Source organism: Lithobates pipiens, unplaced genomic scaffold (genome assembly GCF_037356315.1).
Source record: "Lithobates pipiens isolate NorthernLeopardFrog02 unplaced genomic scaffold, aLitPip1_a1.2 Scaffold_1, whole genome shotgun sequence".
Classification (NCBI taxonomy): Eukaryota; Metazoa; Chordata; class Amphibia; order Anura; family Ranidae; genus Lithobates; species Lithobates pipiens.
This window is the reverse complement of record NW_027507685.1, coordinates 101,264,390-101,288,302: the sequence shown is the minus strand read 5'-3', so window position 1 is coordinate 101,288,302 and position 23,913 is coordinate 101,264,390. Positions and strand designations below refer to the sequence as shown.

The 23,913-nt window shown below is 42.6% G+C and overlaps 1 protein-coding gene across 4 annotated transcripts in view; it reads left to right on the top strand.

Annotated features, from left to right (window-relative positions):
• The first annotated feature begins 1,170 nt into the window (after positions 1 to 1,170).
• TNC (tenascin C) overlaps positions 1,171 to 23,913 on the top strand; it is a 209,848-nt gene continuing 187,105 nt past the window's right edge. For all 4 annotated transcript variants that reach the window (XM_077467926.1, XM_077467899.1, XM_077467830.1 and 1 more), the window contains exon 1: positions 1,171 to 1,331. The gene's annotated coding sequence lies outside the window, so the exon portion shown is untranslated. The remainder of the gene's footprint in view (positions 1,332 to 23,913) is intronic.

Below are 23,913 nucleotides of genomic sequence, written 5' to 3'. Positions count from 1 at the left end.
ACGGTAAAGTTAGCCCATTTGTTTTTGTATAATGTGAAAGATGATGTTACTTTGAGTAAATAGATACCTAACATGTCACGCTTGAAAATTGTGCACACTTGTGGAATGGCGCCAAATTTTAGTACTTAAAAATCTCCATAGGCAACGCTTTATTATTTTTTATTCTAATTATAATTATATGCTTTATAATTTTATTTTACAGGTTACTAGAGTTACAGAGTTAGAGTTACAGAGGTGGTATTGGGATAGAATTATTGCTCTCGCTCTAACTCATGCGGTGATACCTCAGATGTGTGATTTGAAGACTGTATATTTATTTATTTATATTCTATTTTTTTTTTGTATGTAATATTTTTATTATTATTATTATTATTATTATTATTATTAATAATGTTATTTATTAATTTATTAATGTTATTTATTAATGTTATTTATTTTGAAATGTATACATTTCTAAAAATAATAAAAATCATATTTTTTAATAACAAAAATATTAATATCGTCAATGGAAATGAAGAAAGAAAAAGGAATTCATGTACTAAATACTTTAATAATATAATAATGTATTAACTTCATACAATTACTATAATACACAATTTTCTTTTCTGTGGTCCTTTAAGATAAGGATCTTCATTTACAGCCATGGCACAATTTTTTTTTTTTTTTAGTAAATTTTTTTTCTCATTGGATTCAGCTGAAAACAACTGTCACTTTTTTTCTTTTTTAAATAGGAATCCCCTGACCTAGGGTGATGGAGTCTTTTGTAAAGAGTGACTTGGAATGACAAGGACTTGCGATATCCTTTAAAAAAGAAATAAAAAAATTCAGGATTGGGGGGGATTCCAGAAAACAATAAATAACAGATGCCTGAGGGATTTTGATAGGAGAAATTCATATTACAAGTCGGTGTGACTTTTTTCCCAGCTGAGTCATTTACATTTCTCGAATCAAGCTTGCATGTGCCGTCTCCTTACATGGTAAGCGGAGAATACCTTCTGCATGTCTGTCCCCACACTGGGAGGGGGGGGGGGGGGGGAAGCTTAAAGGAGCTTCCAAACAAGAGAGGACGTCCCCTTTAATAAAGGAGAAGGAAAGCCTGCCTTGAGGCATCCCATTACAGAGAAGTGAGGGAAGCACCGGCTGCCTCCACTATATAAAGCTGCAGAGGAGTGCAGGGACCGAGCACTCATAGCAAGCATCTCCCTGACTCATGTACCAAACTTTACTGGGAGCGCAGTCCAGCAGCAGGGGATAGGCTGCCTTCGACCTCGTCACATCCAACGCATGGATGCTCTTTAGAGCTGGATCTACCAATAATCAGCTTTTGAAAGGTAAGCTTGTGGTGTCCTTCAGCTGAGCTCAAGTGTTTGGATGAATGAAAGAATCTCATTTCTTTTTCTTGTAATTTCTACTTGGTATCTAGTATTTAGTAGAGGGTCATTGTAACATGCCACGACCATGCGGGACCTTACACGTACCAAAAAGGGTCATCATAACATAGTCACGACCATGTGGGACCTTACACGTACCAAGAAGGGTCATTATAACATAGTCACCACCATGTGGGACCTTACACGCACCAAGAAGAGTTATTATAACATAGTCACCACCATGTGGGACCTTACACGCACCAAGAAGAGTTATTATAACATAGTCACCACCATGTGGGACCTTACACGTACCAAGAAGGGTTATTATAACATAGTCACCACCATGTGGGACTTTTCAGAGTCTTGTAACATACTTGTAACATACTCATGACCAAATGGGACCTTACACGTACCAAGAAGGGTTATTATAACATAGTCACCACCATGTGGGACTTTTCAGAGTCTTGTAACATACTTGTAACATACTCATGACCAAATGGGACCTTACAGGTACCAAGAATGGTTGTTATAACATAGTCCTGAGCACATAAGACTTTATAAGTACCAAGAAGGGTCCTTATAACTTAGTCATGGTTATGTTGGACTTTACTGGTACCAAGATGGGTCATTATAACATAGCCAAGGGCATGTAGGACTTAACAGGTACCAAGAAGGGTCATTATAACATAGCTATGACCATGTAGGACCTTTCACGCACCAAGAAGAGTCATTATAACAGTTCATGACCACATGGGACCTTACAGGTATCCACAAGGGTTGTTATAACATAGTCTTGAGCATGTAAGACTTTATAAGTACCAAAAGGGACCTTATAACATAGTCATGACTATGTTGGACTTTACTGGTACCAAGTTGGGTCATTATAACATAGCCATGACCATGTATAACTTTTCACGTACCATGAAGAGTCATTATAACAGACTCATGACCACATGGGACCTTACAGGTACCAAGAAGGGTTGTTATAACATAGTCTTGAGCATGTAAGACTTTATAAGTACCAAATATAACATAGTCATGACTATGTTGGACTTTACTGGTACCAAGATGGGTCATTATAACATAGTCATGACCATGTAGGATTTTTTCAGGTACCAAGATGAGCCTTTTAACATACTCCTGGCCACTTGGGACCTCACAGGTCCCAAGAAGGGTTGTTATAACATAGTCATGACCATGTGGGACTTTACAAGTACCAAGAAGAGTCATTATAACATAGACATGACCATGTTTCAATGTAACAAGTACAAAGAAGAGTCATTATAACATAGCCATGACCATGTAGGACTTTACAGGTACCAAAAAGGGGCATTATAACATAGTCATGACCAGGTAGGACGTTAGAAGTACCAAGAAGGGTCCTTATAACATAGTCATGAGTATTTGGGAAAATGATCTGACTTGCTACTTCATATCACCTACTGAACCATATTCACAATGAGGTGTCTACATAATTCATTATTACAGTAGAAAAGAACAACATACATGTGGGACTTTACAGGTACAGGTACCAAGAAGGGATATGACAAGTGACAACATGGTCATGTCCCTTCTTGGTACCGACAAGTACCTGATTCTTTTCTCTTACTTTGTATTCGCTACAAACACCATAAATCATTTGTCATGACCATGATGTAAAAACACTTATCAGTCCCTGTAAAGTCCCACATTTATCTAGTTCCTTTCACTTCTCGTTTTTACTCACTTCTTGATGCTACAAACACCATCAAACATCATTAATCATTTGTCATGGTGTAGAGACACTTTTTAGTCCCTGTAAAGTCTTGCATGTATCTGCTTCATTTCACTTCTTCTTTACTCTCTTTTGGATGTTATAAACATCATTAATCATCTATGTGTTATAATGTCCCTGATTGGTACCTGCAAGGATTTGAAGACTAATTGAATGTCCTTGTTAGCTCTGACTTGCTATTTGATATCACCTCCTAAAACCTATTCACAAGCTTCACTTCTTTTTTTGAGACAAGGTATGGATATGCTAGTCTTTGTTTAATCAGAGAGGTGCCAACATAATAATAATAATAATATGATAGAAAAGAACTAGATACAGATGGGACTTTACAGGTACCAAGAAGGGTCATTCCAATGTGATCATGACTGTGTAGGACTTTACAAGTACCATGAGGGGTCATTTGAACATCGTCATGGGCATGTAGGACCAGAGGTAGAGGTACCAAGAAGTATCATTCCATCGTGGTCAAGATCACTACAAACCTTTTACTTGTATGTTATGGCCATGGTGTAAAGACACTTATTAGTCCCTGTAAGGTTCCACGTGACCATGTTGGAATGACTCTTCTTAGTATCTGTGAAGTCCTTCAAGTATATGGTTTCTTTCACTTCTTTTTCACTCTCGTCATCATGCTAAAAACATTGTTACTCTTCAGTCATTAATATGACGTAAAGACAGTTATCAGTTCCTGTAACGCTCCCACATGACCATGTTGAAAGCACCTTTCTTGGTATATGTAAAGTCCCTCAAGTTCTCTTTTCAATGCTATGAACATTGTTACTCGTCAGCTCATGGCCATAGTATAAAGATATGTATCATTTCCTGGAATGTCCCACATGACCATGTTAATAGAACCCTTCCTGGTACCTGTGAAGTCCTTCAAGTATGTGGTTTCTTTTCCCTTTTTAACTCTCTTCTCAATGCTAAAAACATTGTTACTTACCAGCCATGGCCATGGTAAAAATACATTTATCAGTCCCTGTAAGGTCCCTCATGACCATCTTGGAATCTGTAAAGTCCCTCAAGTATCTGATTCCTTTCCCTTCTTTTTAATCAGAGAGGTGGTGGCACTTTACAGGCACCAAGAATGGTCATTCCAACATGGTTTTGACCATGCAAGACTTTACAGGTATCGAGAAGGATAATTTTAACATAGTCACAACAATCATGTAGAAATGTACAGGTACCAAGAAGGGTAATTTCAACCCAGGCATGACCATGTAGGACTTTACAGGTACCAAGAAGGGTCATTACAACCTTGGCATGACCATGTTGGAAAGACCCTTCTTGGTACCTGTAAAGTCCCTCATATATCTGGTTCCTTTCACTTCTTTTTTACTCTCTTCCTAATACTACAGACATCATTACTTGTTGGTCACGACCATGGTGTAAAGACACGTATCAGTCCCTGGAACATCCCATATGACCATGTACTACTTTACATTTACCAAGAAGGACCATTTCAACCTGGGCATGACCATGTTGGAAGGGCCCTTCTTGGCATCTGTAAGGTCCCTCAAGTAGGTTCATTTTGTTTCTTTGTTACTCTCTTCTTCATGCTACAAACATCATTACTCATCAGTCATGTTCATGTTATTAGGATCCTTATTGGTACCTTCAAAGATCTGAATTTGATCCACTCTGTTTTTCTAATAAATTATGTGACTTGCTACTTAATATCATCTACGGATAGCTAAAGTAAAGTAAAGGTTACATTTTTTTTTGTATGAAAGCATGGATATGATAGTCTATGTATAATCAGAGAGGTGACAACATAATAATTATTGTTATAATAATTACAGTAGAAAAGAACCAGATACACGTGGGACTTCACAGGTACCAATAACAGTCATAACGTGGTCATGGCCATGTTGGAAAGACCTTTCATAATATCTGGTTCTTCTCACTTACTTTTTCTTACTCTCTTCTCTTCTTACAAAAAATGTTAATCATTATTCATGACCATGTTATAACAACACTTATGGGTCCACTTCCAATGCTTATCTGGTTCTTTTCACTTCCTTTTTCTTCTATTCTTGGTGATTCAGACTTCATTAACAATGGAAACATTCTAGCAATTGTTCTGTTGGTAAAAATATGTTCTAAATTAAAAAAAAAAAAATTATACATTATATATACGGGCACATTTATAAAGCTAAAAAGTTTTTAAAGTTGCAAGCTTTGGGTTGACTTGGATCCATTCTTCAGGCTTTAATTGAAGCTTTTTTGAGTTGAGGGGGTTGGATTCATTCTTTGGGTTTTACATAGTTATATAGTAGGTGAGGTTGAAAAAAGACACAAGTCCATCAAGTCAACCCATATGTGTGATTATATGTCAGTATTACATTGTATATCCCTGTATATATATCGCTTATCTAACAGTTTCTTGAAACTATGAATGCGCCCCCGCTGAGACCACTGCCTGTGGAAGGGAATTCCACATCCTTGTCACTCTTACAGTAAAGAACCCTCTACATAGTTTGAGGTTAAACCACCTTTCTTCTACTTTTAATGAGTGACTATGAGTCTTGTTAAACTCCCTTCTAAAAAAAATGTTATCCCTATTGTGGGATCACCACAACAGTATGGTATTTGTATATTGAAATCATATCATGCGTCTCTTCTCCAGAGAGAATAAGTTCAGTGCTCGCAACTTTTCCTCATAACTAATATCCCTCCAGGCTTTAATTGGAGCTTGTTTTAGGTCGGCGGCGGGGGGGGGGGGGGGGGTCTTTGTATAAAGTGCAAGCTTTGGGTTGACTTGGATTCATTCTTTGGGCTTTAATTTGAGCTTTTTTTGGGGGGTTGGGGGGGCAATTGTCTTTATATAGTTGCAAGCTTTTGAGAACATGGTGCAATGACCAATACCAACCAAGGAGAAATCATCTTTCATTGCACTGACTATAAAAACTTGAAAGATGACATTTGATTGGTCTCGTTTAGGCTTATCAAAATATTTGTCTTCCCAAATCAATAATTGGAATTGGAGCTTATTGGAGGTTTTAAAGTCTTGCTGTTAATGGTGAACGGTATTTTGGTCTTTGTGTAAAGTTTCAAGCTTTGGGTTAATATGGATTCCTTCTTCATGCTTTAATTGGAGCATTTTTGGGTGGGGAAGTCAATGGTTTTTGTGTAAAGTTGCCTTTTTGGTGGAGGTGCGTGTGGAGGGGGGGTATAATGGTCTTTTTGTAAAGTTGCAAGCATTGGGTTGGCTTGGATCCATTCTTCTCTCTTTAATTTGAGCTTTTTTGGGGGTTGGGGGGTCAATGGTCTTTGTATAAAGTTGCAAGCTTTGGATTGACTTGCATTCCTTCTTCTGGCTTTAATTGAAGCTTTTTTGGGGGTTGGGGGGGTCAATGGTCTTTGTATAAAGTTGCAAGCTTTGGGTTGACTTGGATTCTTTCTTCTGCCTTTAATTTGAGCTTTTTTGGGGGGTGGGGGGATCAATGGTCTTTGTGTAAAGTTGCAAGCTTTGCGTTGACTTGGATTCCTTCTTCGGGCTTTATTTGGAGCTTTTTTTGGTGTTGGGGGGTCAATGGTCTTTGTATAAAGTTGCAAGCTTTGGGTTGAGTTGGATTCCTTCTTCTGGCTTTAATTGGAGCTTTTTGGGGGTTGGGGGGTCAATGGTCTTTGTATAAAGTTGCAAGCTTTGGGTTGACTTGGTTCTGTTCTTCGGGATTTAATCAGAGTCTTTTTTTGGGGGGGGTTGGTCAAGGGTCTTTGTGTAAAGTTGTAAGCCTTGGGTCGACTTTAGTTCCTTCTTCAGGTTTTAATTGTAGTTTTTTTTTGTTGGGGGGGGGGGGGTCAATGGTCTCTGTGTAGTAGGGCTGAGAATGTGGTGTAAAGTGCAAGGACAAAATCAACCAAACAGAAAGCATCTTTCATGACACTTTGTTGATCAAGTGAGAGCTGAAATTTCATTGATCGTTATTTAGAGTCCTCAGGTGTGGGGGTGCTGCCATTCAAACAAACTCATCCAATGGTAGTGATATGTCCAGGACTCCATCTCCCACCCTGATTAGTGTAAGGTGTTAGGTGGCCTCAGCCTGCACTAGTCCATTAACCATACCCCACAGAGGTCTATGACTAAGCCCCAGTGGGTGGGGGGAAACGCATATGTGCAGTGGCTAAAAGGGCAGGCTTTAACGCCCACATGCCATACATGTGCATCCATGGACCGAATTGGTTTCTGTTTCTAGAGCATGCTCACTACGTGCTCCCAGCACAGTGCCTGTGCTGTCAAAGACAAATACTGGTCTCTGGTAGTAAACGGGAGCCAGTGGGACTGACTCCTGATTATGTGACCACTTTGACAACCAATCCCAGAGGTCGCATGCCTAACAGGGTTTCCCTGGCACAATATCCGAGGTAAAGGGACATCAGACCTGGGCAAGAAGGGGTTAAGCAAACCACGTCCCACTTGCAACCAGGCCTGGCGTTCTGCCACCGTGGGGGGGAGGGGCAGAAGTTGGCAGAAAGGGGGCCCACAACATGTGGAAGGGTCCCTATTGTGGAACCGTACTAATGGGCCCTGCAACAGGAGTAAAGGGCCCCAGGATCAGATGAATGAGCCCCGGGCATGGAGGGGAGGGCCCTGGGCTCAGAGAGAAGGGCCCTGGGACCAGAGGAGAGGTCCCTGAGGAAAAGGCTCCTGGATGGGGGGTCAGGGGGGCCCTTCATGGTTTCTTGCACCGGGGCCCTGAAGGTTCTAGTTACACCTCTGCAATACATTTGCAATACAAATCAAGACATGGGGGTTAGGTTGGTCCTGCTCAGAAGAACTTACAATCCAAAAGAGAGGGGCAAGTGATACAAAAAGTAATAACTCAAAATGTATTATGGTTGTGGCCCTTCAGCTGTTGCAGAACTACAAGTCCCATCGTGCCTCTGCCTTTGGGAGTCATGCTTGTAACTTCTAGCCTTGCAATTGCCTCATGAGGCTTGTAGTTTCGCAACAGCTGGAAAGCCACAAGTTGAGCAACCATTAGGGCATGAAGGATAATATTCATAGACATGTATTGATTACCTTTATATTATATACAGGAGACAGTAAGGTTACAGTGCAAATGAAGACAAGAGGGTTGGAGGGTCCTGATCACAAGAGCTTACAATCTAAAAGGGAAGGACAAGTCATACCAAAGATAATAATAACTCAAAAGCCCCGTACACACGAGAGGACTTATGTCCGACAGACTTCCGAAGGAGTTCTGCCGGAGTTCTGCTGGAGTTCCGACAGAGTTCTGACGGACTTTTCGACTGAGCGGACTTGGCCACACACAATCACACTAAACTCAGACGGATTCGAACGTGATGACGTACGACTCGACTCGAATAAGGAAGTTCATAGCCAGTAGCCAATAGCTGCCCTAGCGTCGGTTTTAGTCCGTCGGAATAGCATACACACGAGCAAATTTTTCGAAGGGACCGGGTCCGGCGGAGTTCCGTTGGAAAAATTTGAAGCATGTTCCATATTCTAAAGTCCGTCAGACTTTGGCGAATCAAAAGTCCGTTGCAGCCCACACACGATCGAATAGTCTGATGGAATCAGTCCGTCGGACTTTGGATGTTGAAAAGTCCGCTCGTGTGTACGCGGCAAAAAGGTTTTCATGAAGAAGAATTTTCATAGATATGTGTTTATTACCGTTCTAATATAAAGAGACACAATAGAGTTACAAGTCAAGACGAGAGGGTTAGATGGGTCCTACTCATGGAAGCTTACAATCTAAATGGGAGGGGCAAGATGTAAAAAAAAGTTAGTAACTCAAAAACCTATCCTGATAAAGACACAAAGGATAATCATACACATGTATTTATTGCCTTTAAAGAAGACCTTAAGTGCTTTTTGCATTTTGCAGATTTGGACTACAGTCCATTTAACATTGTTTCCTATGGAACACGTTCTGTAGTGCAAATCTGCAAAATGCAAAAAGCACAAAAAATGCATAGGTGTGAATCCAGCCTAAGTGTACAAATGAAGACAAAAGAGTTGGAGGGGGGATCCTACTCATAGGAGCAAAGGATGGTCAATGGTCTACGGCTATGCCATCTATTGCCCTACTAAAATCATCCATTGCTCTACGGACACCATCCACTGCTCTACTGACACCGTCCACTGCTCTTCTGACACCATCCACTGCTCTACTGACACCGTCCACTGCTCTTCTGGCACCATCCACTGCTCTACTTACACCATCTACTGCCCAACTGACAGTATCCACTGCTCTGACACCATCCACTGCCCTACTGACACCATCCACTGCTCTACTGACACCATCCACTGTTCTATTGACGCCACCCACTCCTCTATTGACCTCATCCATTGCTCTACTGACACCATCCACTGCTCTACTGACACCATCCACTGCCCTGCTGACCTTATCCACTGCTCTACTGACACCATCCTCTGCCCTATTGACACCGTCCACTGCCCTACTGACACCATCCACTGCTCTACTGACACCATCCACTGCTCTACTGACACCATCTACTGCCCTACTGACACCATCAACTGATCTACTGACACAATCCTCTGCTCTACTGACACCATCTACTGCCCTACTGACACCATACACTGCTCTACTGACCTTATCCACTGCTCTACAGACACCATCCACTGCGGGATGGTCAGGGCAGAGGACATGTGGGGTTGCATTGTGGAGGGGAAGGGGCTGGCGAAAGGATGGTGTGGGGGGGGGGGGGGGGGGTGGACAGCAAAATTCAGCTTTACCTGTGTAGATGCGAGGGTTGGGGAAGTCCTGCTCAGAGATTACAATCTAAAAGGGAAGGACTCAAAAAGTCATACAAAAGGTAATGACTCAAAACTTTTTCATGAAGGATAATATTCATAGCTATGTGTTTATTACTTTTATAATATAAAATAGAGAGAATAGAGTTACAATACAAGTCAAGACAGGAGGGTTAGGTGGGTCCTGTTCACAAGAGCTTACAACCTAAAAAGGGAAGGGGCAAGTCGTAGAAACATTTTTGGTAACTCAAAAACCTATCCTGATAAGGACAAGAAGGGTAATATGCATACACATGTACTTATCACCTTTATAATATATAAAGGAGGCAGTAGGGTTACAATACAAATGAAGACAAGAGGTTTGGAGGTGGGGGGGGGGGGGGGGGGGGCTCGTTGGTCCTACTCATATGAACTAACAATCTAAGGGAGAGGGGCGAGAGGTACAAAACAATTATCATGGTAAGGGCATGAGAGATACTATTCATTGTAATGCATTTGTTACCTTTATAATATGTAAGAGAGACACAGTACAGTTAAGATACAAATCAATACAAGAGGGTTAGGTGCATCTTGTTCACAAGAGCTTACACTCTAAAAGGGAGGGGCATGACATACAAAGGTTAGTAACTCAAAAGGTTATCATGGTTAGGACCCAAAGGAGAGTATTCATTGATATGTTCTTATTACCTTTATATTATAAAAGGGAGAGAGTACCGTTACAATACAAATCAAGACAAGACAGTTTAGGGGGTCCTGCCCATAGGAGCTAACGATCTAAACGGGAGGAGCAAGACATATAAAAAGTTGCTAAGTTAAAAACTTTTCATGATAAGCACATTCATAGGTATGCCTGTAGTATAACCTCTAAAAAAAAGGTCTTGAAGAAACATGGGAAACTCAAAGAAAAAAAAAAGGAACATTTTGAAGGAAATCATTCTTTGGTTGGCAGTTCAGCAGCAACAGGAGGGTGGTACTAATGCCTCGTTCCAAGGCTGGCATTCAGATAAAAAGATCCGTCTCACTAGGGAATGGAGTGGCTGAATGGCGGCAGCATAATAGGTTGTACGTGAATAACATTTTCCCAAAAAAAAAAAAAGCCTTCTTGTCTCCACTCACCTACCCCCATCACAAAGCCAGTTAATGAAGGATTCCATGGTTCATGGGGTGGTTGCCACCAAGAATGTCCTATGCTTTGTCTGGCCAAGGAACGATGATTGTGTCCTACATGAACCGTCCTGCAAAGTTAATTGATGTTTTTTCTTTTTTTTTTGCATGATTCTGCCTTAGCTGTGAACTTACTCTATGCTTTAGTATGTGCTGAGGGTTCTTTTTTTTACGGTTTTCGTTCCGTGGGATTTACACAATAGCCCCGCAGCTACTTTGTCGAGAGATTGTTCCAGCAGCTCCTCAAGGAGCACATGTTCGGCTACTGTTTCTGTTAACCCCATCCTGGCGAGGGGGAACATAATATCAGCTTTCAGAAAAGTCGACTTGAAAGCTGATCTCCGGGATAGGCAAATAATATCTAAATACGGGAAGCTGTGTGTGTGTTCTTACTTGGATCTCAACGTGCTTTGTGTATTTCTTCCAGACCTTTGGCTCTGTAAGGGCTCGTTTACACTTGCTTCAAAATGTGGCATTGGACACACATCAAAGCTCCTGTCACTAAATAAAATGGTTCCCCTACAGTCCTGTTTGCGCGTTGTGTTTGCTTAGCTTCAAAATGATACCCCTTGTCACTTTCTTGGTGCTTCAAAGGGTCTCCAAAGCCTCCATAGAAGTCTATGACAACGTTCGCTAACAGCATCTGAAGCATTTTGAGGGACTTTTATTCAGCATTAGGTATGCTTTGGAGGTATTAGAGGTATGCAAACTCCCAGGGTGCAATGGGAAACCAACAAGCGAACTGGTGTCAGCAGTCACTTCCGGTTCATGTGTATATATCCTGGGAGTGTCTGGTGCAGATATCACATGTGGTGTGCAGGGTGGAGCAGCGGGAGGATGAGAGGGGTCCGGACTAGAATGGAGCAGCTAGCAGATGCCACAGGTTGTGTACATCATGGGAACATGATAGCAGAAGGTGATCAGGGACTAGAGTGAAAGGACCGAGCGGCAGAAGATCAGCAGAGCTGGGGGACCAGAGCAGGAGAAACTTGCAGATGTCACATGTGGTGAGCAATGTGGGAGCAATATAGTGGGAGGTGAGCAAGAACCAGAGAGAGAGGATGATCAACAAACCAGAGTATCAGCAGAGCTGGGGGTTACTACTGAGCAGGGGATCAGCAGAGCTGGGGGTTACTATTGAGCAGGGGATCAGCAGAGCAGGGGGTACTATTGAGTGGGACATCAGCATAGCTGGGGGTTACTACCAGAACCGGGACATGTTCCTCCAGCACTCAGGGCAAGGCTGCGGAACAGCACCCCCTCCTCCACTGGTAATGCATGCCATAGAATGGGTTTATTGTCCTGTGTCCATACTGTGTCCACCTGTTCCGCTGTGCCCAGGGCAGCTTTCCCTCCCGCCCACCACTTGTTCCGGCCCTGGTTACTTTTGAGCTGGGGATTAGCAGATTTGGGGGTTACTACTGAGCGGGAGATCATCACAATCAGGGGTACTACTGAGTTGGGCATCAGCATAGCTGGGGGCTACTATAGAGCATGGGATCAGCAGAGCTGGGGGTACTACTGATTGGTGCATCAGCAGACCTGGGGGTTACTTTTGAGCTGGGGATTATCAGATTTGGGGGTTACTATTGAGCGGGAGATAAGGAAAATCAAGGGTACTACTGAGTGGGGCATCAGCATAGCTGGGGGCATTACTGAACAGGGGAGCTGCTGAATGAGGGCAGTAATAAGCTGCGGATCTGCTAAACGAGGGTTCCAATAAGCTGGGTATTTGCTGAGTGGGGGTGTCATGTACCTGATCGGGGACTGAGATGATGCAGTTGGCCTCTCTTGTATCTCCAGCCCAGGTCCCACTAAAGGTGGAACAGAGGGAACTGAAGGACAGGAGGAACACGAGTACTGGCAGGTATTGATGGGAGTGCTTGCAGCAGGAAATGCAGACCCTGGAAGGCTGGCAAAACATCAGGCCAGGAACAGTAACTGTGAATGAGATCCAACGGAAGTTAAAGGGGCACTCCACAGAAGCTGCAGATTCCAGATGGGAGGCTTGTCAGAGCTCCCAACAGGCTTGAGACAGGAAGATACTGTGATGAGCAAAGCTGATACAGATGGCACCCAGATAGGAACTTGAACCAGATGTGAGAGCAGGGCTGCATGGTCACAGGGATAGCTAAGGTCAGCAGAATATGGGCAGCGAGGTACCTAGTCATAAGACATAGATGTGGTCAAGAAAAGACCCGGGGTCAGATACTTACGACAGAGCAGAAGCAAGTTCAGATCAGAGGCTAGCTGGGTCAGCAACAAGGAAACAAGTAGAGTAATAGCAGTATACAGGGAACAACTGAAAGGCCAGTCAGCACTGGAGCATAAGTAGGACCCCCCTTAAACAGTCCATCTGGTGCCAACATGCATTGAGCATGCGCACGTGCTTGTGTGTGCACGTCCGTGCACATTCCTGTGCGCATGTGCTCACCAAGCCACCATTCTGCTGAGAATTCTGCACGCATGCGCATTTCTGAAGGCCAAACATCTGGTAGTCATTCTCCGACAGGGGGTATTACTAAGCCAGGGTTCTACTGGGCCCCTTTAAAACAAATATAAAATCAACACACACATAGGGCATTTGCCAAGCTTCATAAAAGCTTCAAAAAAGCATCACAAAAGCATAAAAAAGCGTGTTGAAGTGGTAGGTGCTTTAATGTGTGTTAAAGTTGAAGCAAGTGTAAATGAGACCTAATAAAGACCAGTCACTGCTGCTCTCTATCCTTGAACAGGGTGACTGACCTTATACTGTATATAATATTTAAGATGTGGTGGTCACATGAAGGTCTGAGGAGTTCAGCACCAAAGGACTCTTCAGCAGTCTGTAAGGCAGTTCGGAGTGTCCACCAGAAAAGAAGAAGGCAGGAGAGCCCTTAGTTGGCCCAAAAATGATAGTTACCTCAAGGCTGGATGAGAAGGAAAATAACCTATATCTGTCGAGGCCACGGTCACGCTATGGAGTGGAAACACTCAACCTTCCATGTACGTAGGTGGAGAAAACAGTCCTCACACAGGATAAATGCGGTTGCTCTTGATGCAAAGGGGGTCCCAATTCTTGATCCTCTCCTGGGTTCTCAGGTGGATGGTTGAACTAGGTGAGTTTAAAGAGGTTTAAAAAAATCAGTTGGTGGTCCAACCATTACCAAATGTCTAATAATAGGTTAGAGTCATCTGGTTTGAAATACTTTATTTCACAAAAAAAAACATGTTTCATGGCTTTAAATTGTAATTTCCTCAGTTCAGGGAGATACAGTGATGTTTCACTTTTTTGGTGATGCTGTGTTGTCCGGGTGGATGGGTGGAATCCACACATCTATGTGGACGGCATGGCACCACCAAAATAGTAAAACATCACTGTATCCAAAAAATTATTTTGAAGTCCGTTAAACCAGATGACTCCAACCTATCCTTAGACATTTGATGGTGGGCGCCTTTGCCAATCGGACCACTGAGAGCTTTGTTTAGACCTCTTTAAACTCACCTGGTCTTGTATCTGCCCCCTTTGTGGTGGGTGAAGCTTGCTGAACCACTCCCACATATCTTATATCTTTTATGACTATTGAGGAAGATATTTTTGTGCCTGGAGTTTAGCTTGAATTGGACAGCCAGTAAAGGACCAATAAACATAAACTATATCCAAAAGTGGGACAAATGCCATTCACAAGTTTTCTGAAGGCAGCGTTCGCCAGGTGGTAAATTCTTGGATGTGTAGTGCCACGTACACACGACCAGACTTTCCGGCAGAATAGGTTTGACTGAATCATTCCGTCAGATAGTCCATTCGTGTGTGGGCAAGTCCGTTTGTTCGGAAGTCCGTCGTAACTCCATTGAAAGTCCGCCGGGAAGACCGTCTGACCTTTTCTATCAGAAAGTCCGGTCTTGTGTACGTGGCATAGGGAGTAGTGCCTAGTACAAAAGTTCATGCCACTCATCTTGGGACTTTTTGAAACATTGAATGGTTAAGATGATTAGATACAGAAAAATACATTTTAAAGGAAATAAGCCCCCCCTTCTCCAGGGCTCAAGCAGCCAGCTGGAACGAGTGCCATCAGAAGATACTAATCTTCATAAAGCCTTAATACATGTCCCTTAGCATAATCATCTCACTTGAAGGACTTTTTGAAACATTTTGTGGTTAAGAGCATCTATTTTGCAGTAGTCCTATTTTGGTTGCACTCTACTGCCACTTTGATGAAAGGCGTTAATTACCTATAGCCCATGTTGGATATGTTTTATCTAGTATAGTTAAGTATCTTGGAGTCTCCTGGAGTCTCCTGGTCCAAGATGGCAGTGCCCAGCAGCAGTCTCAAGGCTTTTGGATGTCTTCACAAAAGAGGTGTTTTCAGGTAAAAACATTCATAAAATACCAAAAATGTATAAATTGTATTGCTGAAATAAAATGTCTAGCCACAGGGGAAAAAATGATATCTTATTTACAGCAGGGAAGACCTTGGTCAGAAGCCTCCTAAGAAAAGGGACAATTTCTATTATTTTTGAGTGGGTCTTCTTTTGCAATTTTTGGTGTCACGTCAGCAAAAGCGAAGATTTCTAAGGTTTTATTGTGAACCTGGTGAACGAAATGTATTTAAATGATTAACTCAAGACTTAGAAATATTTCAGTTCAAAGCGCCAAACCGTTCCATTCTTCATTGGCTTCCACTGTTGTATTATTCATTTTTCTCCCTCATATGTTTTTAATATATGAATGTTGAATGACAAGAAAAGATGGACAGCGATCACCTGATTGAAAAATGGATTTTCAAAAATGTGATTTATAGTTTTTCCAGACTGCAATTTGAGTAAGAGAGTGAAGAAGGAATTCAGAACACTCCTGTAGGTCAAGGCCTTGTGAACCGCATGAGGCATTGACTTTAAAGGGAAGATGGCAATAAATTAGGACTCCCGGCTGGTATGGAATCGGTTAGGAGAAGAATCAAATGTCTCAGGACAAATGTTTGCATAAACAACAGCAATTATTTAAAATTTAATTATTAAGTGGGACTATAGGAAAAATAAGAATGTGTAATTGATACAGTCTGCGACTAGCATTTACACCAGAAATGAATGGAAATTTCAAGGTGGAACTATGGGAAATATAAAAATGACGTAGTTGATACAGTCTGTAAATACAGTCGCATTAGCATCAGCAGCCCAAGGTTTGGCCAAGGAAGGGCAAGAGTCCTGCTCTTCAAGGAGACCACCACTTCCACTCAGAGAAGAAAAGTCCTGGCAGGGGATATGCTTTTCCACTAATGGCTGCTTTCTAAAAAAAACTATTAACTGGATTATGTTTGGCTGGCTTAAATTTAAAGTTCAGTTGGGTTTTAATTATGCCAGTGGGGATGGTCCCTTCCCAACTCTTAATCATTAGAGCAGAGAACTCCAAACTTTCTAAATAAAAGGCCAGTTTACTGTCCTTCAGGCATTAGGGGGTCCAAACTATGGCCAGTAGAAGTAGAATACTCCCCAGTGTCATTAGGACTAAATAATACCTAATTATCGGTGTCAGTGAAAGAAATAGTGCCCCATCATTGGTATCAGTGGGAGGAATAGTGCCTCATCATTGGTGTCACTGGGAAGAATAGTGCCCCATCATTGGTATCAGTAGGAGGAATAGTGCCCCATCATTGGTATCAGTGGGAGGAATAGTGCCCTATCATTGGTATCAGTGGGAGGAATAGTGCCCCATCATTGGTATCAGTGGGAGGAATAGTGCCCCATCATTGGTATCAGTGGGAGGAATAGTGCCCCATCATGGGTGTCAGTGGGGATGGTCCCTTCCCAACTCTTAATCATTAGAGCAGAGAACTCCAAACTTTCTAAATAAAAGGTCAGTTTACTGTCCTTCAGGCATTAGGGGGTCCAAACTATGGCCAGTAGAAGTAGAATACTCCCCAGTGTCATTAGGACTAAATAATACCTAATTATCGGTGTCAGTGAAAGGAATAGTGCCCCATCATTGGTATCAGTGGGAGGAATAGTGCCCCATCATTGGTATCAGTGGGAGGAATAGTGCCCCATCATTGGTATCAGTGGGAGGAATAGTGCCCCATCATTGGTATCAGTGGGAAGAATAGTGCCTCATCATTGGTGTCATTGGGAAGAATAGTGCCCCATCATTGGTATCAGTGGGAGGAATAGTGCCCCATCATTGGTATCAGTGGGAGGAATAGTGCCCTATCATTGGTATCAGTGGGAGGAATAGTGCCCCATCATTGGTATCAGTGGGAGGAATAGTGTCCCGTCATGGGTGTCAGTGGGGATGGTCCCTTCCCGACTCTTAATAATTAGAGCAGAGACCTCCAAACTTTCTAAATAAAGGGTCAGTTTACTGTCCTTTGGGCTTTAGGGGTTCCAGACTATGACCAGTATAAGTAGAATACTCCCCAGTGTCATTGGGAAGAATAGTGACCCATCATTGGTGTCAGTGGGAGGAATAGTGCCCCATCATTGGAGTCAGTGAGAGGAAAGTGGCCCATCATTGGTATCAGTGGGAGGAATAGTGCCCCATCATTGGTATCAGTGGGAGGAATAGTGCCCCATCATTGGTATCAGTGGGAGGAATAGTGCCCCATCATTGGTGTCAGTGGGAGGGATAGTGCCCCATCATTGGTATCAGTGGAAGGAATAGTGCCCCATCATTGGTATCAGTGGAGGGAATAGTGCCTCATCATTGTTATCAGTGGGAGGAATAGTGCCCCATCATTGGTATCAGTAGGAGGAATAGTTCCCCACCATTGGTATCAGTGGGAGGAATAGTGCCCCATCATTGGTATTAGTGGGAGGAATAGTGCCCCATCATTGGTGTCAGTGGAGGGAATAGTGCCCCATCATTGGTATCAGTGGGGGGAATAGTGCCCCATCATTGGTATCAGTGGGGGGAATATTGGCCGAGGGCTGCACCTGGCCCCCATGGCAGTTTGGAGAGAACTGCATTCGATGAATGTCTATTCTTTAGAAAAACTATTTGATGGAGCACAATGAGTCTATTTTCGGTGGAACGTCCTGAAAGACCTGAGCACTCTATCATATCACCATATTGATATTGCATTGAACTCTTGAATATTGCCCTCGGGGGGGGGGGGGGGGGGTCCGGTGTCCTCTGCGGCTCCACATCCCCCCCCCCCCCATGGGAATAGCAGTAGCTTTGTTTGAACAGCTGATCCATCTTCCTTTTTGGAAGAGGCTTTGTAAAGCCTCATCTACTGTAACCGAGTCCTAAAGACCCTGTAGGGGATTACTGTGTGCCAAATGTGTGCGAGGCATCTGTGGCATGCCGGGTAAATGTGGGCACATATTTGCATGTCTGTCCCTTTAAATAAATATCGGCGGCTCCGAATTTAAAAAAAATAAAAAAGGGATCGCAAAGTCGGAAAGAACTTTGGGAACGTGCGTCAGCCGTAAAATGCATCAAAGCGCGTTAGGTACGTGGACTCCCTGGGGTGCCATTCATTTAAAATAGCTCAGAGGGAGCATTGCAGCAAAAAATAAATAAAAAATTGCGACACATTCAATCTGTGGGGCACTGGAAGCTCATTGATTTCAATGGGCTGCTATAATCCAATGCACCTTAATGCAACATGCTGATAGGAGGAGAGAGCAAAGGCACAAACTCACCAGTCTGCTCACTGATCTGATCACAAGTGCATCTACCAATGAATGTTATTAGGCTATTTCTTGTGCTGGGCAAATGCATTTTTTTTGTTTTAACTAGACGTTACCACATTTGGCCACTAGATGGTGATAAGTATTATAGGAATCTCCTCTGATACTTGGTGCCATTTGATGGCCAAATGCTGCATTTTCTGTTTCAGGTTAGCGCAAAGCATTCATCAAGCACAGTGGCCTCCAAACTTCGGCCCGGGGCCCTTTTGCTTGCTTTTATCTTGCTCTTGGGGCACTGTTTTATCCACTGATGCCAACAATGGGGCATGATCCCCCCCCCGTGACACCAAAGAAGGGACACGATTTCTCCCAATGACACCAACAATAGGGCACTATTCCTCCCACTGACACCAAAGATGGGGCATTATTCCTCCCACTGACACCAAAGATGGGGCATTATTCCTCCCACTGATACCAATGATGGGGCACTATTATACCAATGATGGGGCACTATTCCTCCCACTGATACCAATGATGGGGCACTATTCCTCCCAATGACACCAATGATGGGTCACTATTATACCAATGATGGGGCACTATTCCTCCCACTGACACCAATGATTTGGCACTATTCCTCCCACTGATACCAATGATGGGCCACTATTCCTCCCACTGACACCAATGATGGGGCACTATTCCTCCCACTGATACCAATAATGGAGCACTATTCCCCCCCCCCACTGATATCAATGATGGGACACAATTCCTCCCAATGACACCAACAATAGGGCACTATTCCCCCCACTGATACCAATGATGGAACACTATTCCTCCCACTGACACCATTGATGGGACACTATTCCTCCCAATGACACCAACAATAGGGCACAATTTCTCTCAATGACACCAACAACGGGGCACAATTTCTTTCAGTGACACCAACAATGGGACACAATCCCTCCCAATGACAGCAATGATGGGGCACTATTCCTCCCACTGATACCAATGATGGGGCACTATTCCTCCCACTGACACCAATGATTTGGCACTATTCCCCCCACTGATACCAATGATGGGACACTATTCCTCCCACTGACACCATTGATGGGGCACTATTCCTCCCAATGACACCAACAATAGGGCACAATTTCTCTCAATGACACCAACAATGGGGCACAATTTCTTTCAGTGACACCAACAATGGGACACAATCCCTCCCAATGACACCAATGATGGGGCACTATTCCTCCCACTGACACCAATGATGGTGCACTATTCCTCCCACTGACACCATTGATGGGGCACTATTCCTCCCACTGATACCAATGATGGGGCACTATTCCTTCCATTGACACCAATGATGGGGCACTATTCCTCCCACTGATACCAATGATGGGACACTATTCCTCCCACTAACACCATTGATGGGGCACTATTCCTCCCAATGACACCAGTGAAGGGACATGATTCCTCCCAATGACACCAACAATAGGGCACTATTTCTCTCAATGACACCAACAATGGGGCCCTATTTCTTTCAGTGACACCAACAATGGGACACAATCCCTCCCAATGACACCAATGACAGGGCACATTTTCTCCCACTGACACCAATGATGGGGTAAAGTTACGCTCACTGAAACCAACAATGGGACATTATTTTTTCCCACTGATGTCGGGACCTTTTCTATTCCTAATGGCCACAGTCCGGTCCCCCTGAAGTCTGAAGGACTGTAAACTGGCCCCCATTTTTTTGGAAGGTTTGGAGACCCCCTATCTAACATGTGAAATACAGAAACATTACATTCATGTTTTGCCCAATTCAAATAGAACAAATGTATATACACCTTCACCGGGTGAATTGTGTTTTTTTTTTTAATACACCCCTATTTGTCCAAATAGCATTTTCAATGCACCGTCCTCTGCTGGTAAATTCAAATTCACTACAACAACCGGAGCTCTTAGAATCCGAAATAATGGCTAGCTCTATATATTACCCAGATACAAAATGTGATTTTAATTCCCTAACGTCTGGAAATTACTGCATTTGGCCTCTAGATGGCGCTAAGTAGGCACTAGGAATTTCCTATGATACTTAGTGCCATCTAGTGAAGTTACTGCATTTGGCCACTAGATGGTGATAAGTATCATAGGCATTTTCATATGATACTTAGTGCCATCTAGTGGCCAGATGCAGTATTTCCATTTTAAATCTGTGAAATATATCCACCCAACTCATTAAAAAAGCGTTTTGCCCCATTATTATACAACGAATGTACATGTGCGAATTGCTATGCAATATTTTTTTTAAAATACACTCCTATTTGTCTGGATAACTTTTTCTACAGTGCCATGCCATGCTGGCAAAATCAAATCCTCTAGAACAGCTGGAACTATAGGAATCCCAGATAATGGGTAGCTCTGTATATTGCCCAGGTGGCAATATGTGATTTTAATCACTTGAAGTCTGGAAACTGGGCAAACACCTCGTGAATTAACAGACTCGCCCCAGAGAAAATCAGGCTCTCCTGAAATAGCCATGAAACTGTTGAATGTGATCATTTTGCCAGCCTGAGCAGCCACCCGGCTATCTTTACCAAATAAGAATTCTGTGAAGCTCTGGCAAGAAATAGAAGACGTTCCTGGAAGGTGGATCTGGGTTACATAAGGTTCTTCCTCTGCAGATATTTGACAAGTCATGGAGTTTCTTTTTTTTTTTTTCATTATTCCTTTTTTTTTTTTTTTTACTTTATATCAATTTTATAAACTTTTGGATTCTGTCGCTTTTGATTCCGGTGACAATGGTCAGCTTTGGTCTGCTTTGGATTCTCTGACGACTTCTGTGGCACTCCTTTTGTTTTCTGCATAGCAATCAAAACCTAGTAGGGGAGTCTAACCCTTCTCCACTAATTTAAAAAGTTTTGGCTTTAGCTACATTTTTGTGGCAGTAGCTATGATTATTAGATATAAAAGTACACCCAATGGGAAATTTTTTAATGCCAAGGCCCAAAAGTAATGCAAAAGTAGGCATAATTTTTATGATGACTTACACGTGTCGTTCAAATTTCAGATGTTGGTAGAGTAACTCTTCCTTTATAGTAACTCTTCTTCTTCTTCTTTGTCTTCTTCTTCTTTGTCTTCTTTGTCTTCTTCTTCTTCTTCTTCTCCTTCTTCTTCTTCTTCTTTGTCTTCATCTTCTTCTTCATCTTCTTCTTCTTCTTCATCTTCTTCTTCTTTGTCTTCTTCTTTCTCATTGCAGGAAAATAAATAATGGATTCCAAGCAGAAGCAATGTGTCATCATTGGGTTCTTGATGAAGCAGGAGCGTCCCTACTTTGTCAGAAACGCAAAGACAGCATATTGGTTCTGCTTGGAATCAATTATTTACCTGCAATGGTGTTTTCCATTGAGAAGGTATTTATCTTCTCAATAGTGTCACCTCCTTAACATTCTGTAGCCTTCTGTGGATTTTTTACAGCCTACGCCCAACCTTCATCAAGAACTCAATGACATCATGTTGTTTCTGCTTGGAATCCAATGGTGTCTTCCATTGAGAAGGTATTTACCTTCTTAATGATGTAATTTCCATATACATTCTGTAGCCTGTTATTGATGTCGGACAGCCTGCGCCAATCCTTCGTCAAGAATTCAATGACAGCACATTGTTTCTGCTTGGAATCCATTATTTATGGTGTTGCTTATTGAGAAGCTATTTACCTTCTCAATAGTGTCATCAAGATAAACATTCTGTAGCCACCTGTGGATGTTGGACAGCCTACACCCTCCCTACATCAAAAACTCAATGACAGCACATTGCTTCTGCATGGAATTCAGTATTTTGCCTGCAATGGTGTAATCTCCATAAGCATTCTGTGGCCTTCTGTGGATGTCCGACAGCCTATGTCCTTCCTACATCAAAAACTCAATGGCAGCACATTGCTTCTGCTTGGAATCCATTATTCTGCCTGCAATGGTGTTTCCTTTTAAGAAGGTATTTACCTTCTCAATGGTGTAATCTCATAAACATTCTGTGGCCTTCTGTGGATGTCAGACAGCCTGTACCCCTTCATGAATAACTCAATGTCGGAACAGGAAGGGAACCAGTGGTCTGACATCTACAGAAGGCTACAAAATGTTTACAAAGATGACACCATTGAAAAAAGCAATGTCTTGTCTTGGGTGACTCTTGTTAATGGTGTAATCCCCATAAACATTTTGTAGCCTTCTGTGGATGTTAGACAGCCTATGTCCATCCTTTGTTAAGAACTCAATGACAGCACGTTGCTTCTGCTTGGAATCCAATACTTACCTGCAATGTTTTTTTCCATTGAGAAGGTCTTTATCTTCTCAATGGTGTCACCTCCTTAACATTCTGTAGCCTACTGTGGATGTCTGACATCCTCAGCCCATTTTCCATCAAAAGCTCAATGATGGCATGTTGCTTCTGCTTGGAATCCAATATTTACCTATAATGGTGTCTCGCATTGAGAAGGTATTTACCTTCCTAATGGTGTCATCTCCATATACCTTCTGTAGCCATCAGTGTATGTTGGACAGCCTATGACCATCCATCGTCAAGAACTCAATGTTGGCACATTGCTTCTACTTGGATTCCATTATTTACCTGCAATTGTGTTTGTCAAGAATTCAATGATGGCACGTTGCTTCTGCTTGGAATCCATTATTTACCTGCAATGGTGTTTCTTATTGAGAAGCTATTTACCTTCTCAATGGTGTCATCACCATAAACCTTCTGTAGCCTTTAGTGTATGTTGGACGGCCTATGACCATCCATCGTCAAGAACTCAATGGCGGCACGTTGCTTTTACTTGTATTCCATTATTTACCTGCAATGGTGTTTTCCATTGAGAAGGTATTTATCTTCTCATTGGTGTTATCTCCTTAACATTCTGTAGCCTTCTGTGGATGTCTGACAGCCTACGCTCATCCTTCATCAAGAACTCAATGAATGCATGTTGATTCTGCTTGGAATCCAATGTTTACCCATAATGGTATCTCGCATTGAGAAGGTATTTACCTTCCTAATGGTGGCATCTCCATATACCTTCTGTAGCCATCGGAGGATGCCAGACAGCCTACACCCCCCCCCCCTCCCCCTTGTCAAGAATTCAATGACGGCACGCGGCTTCTGCTTGAAACCCATTATTTACTTGGTGTTTCTTATTGAGAAGCTATTTACCTTCTCAATGGTGTCATCACCATAAACCTTCTGTAGCCTTTAGTGTGTTGGAC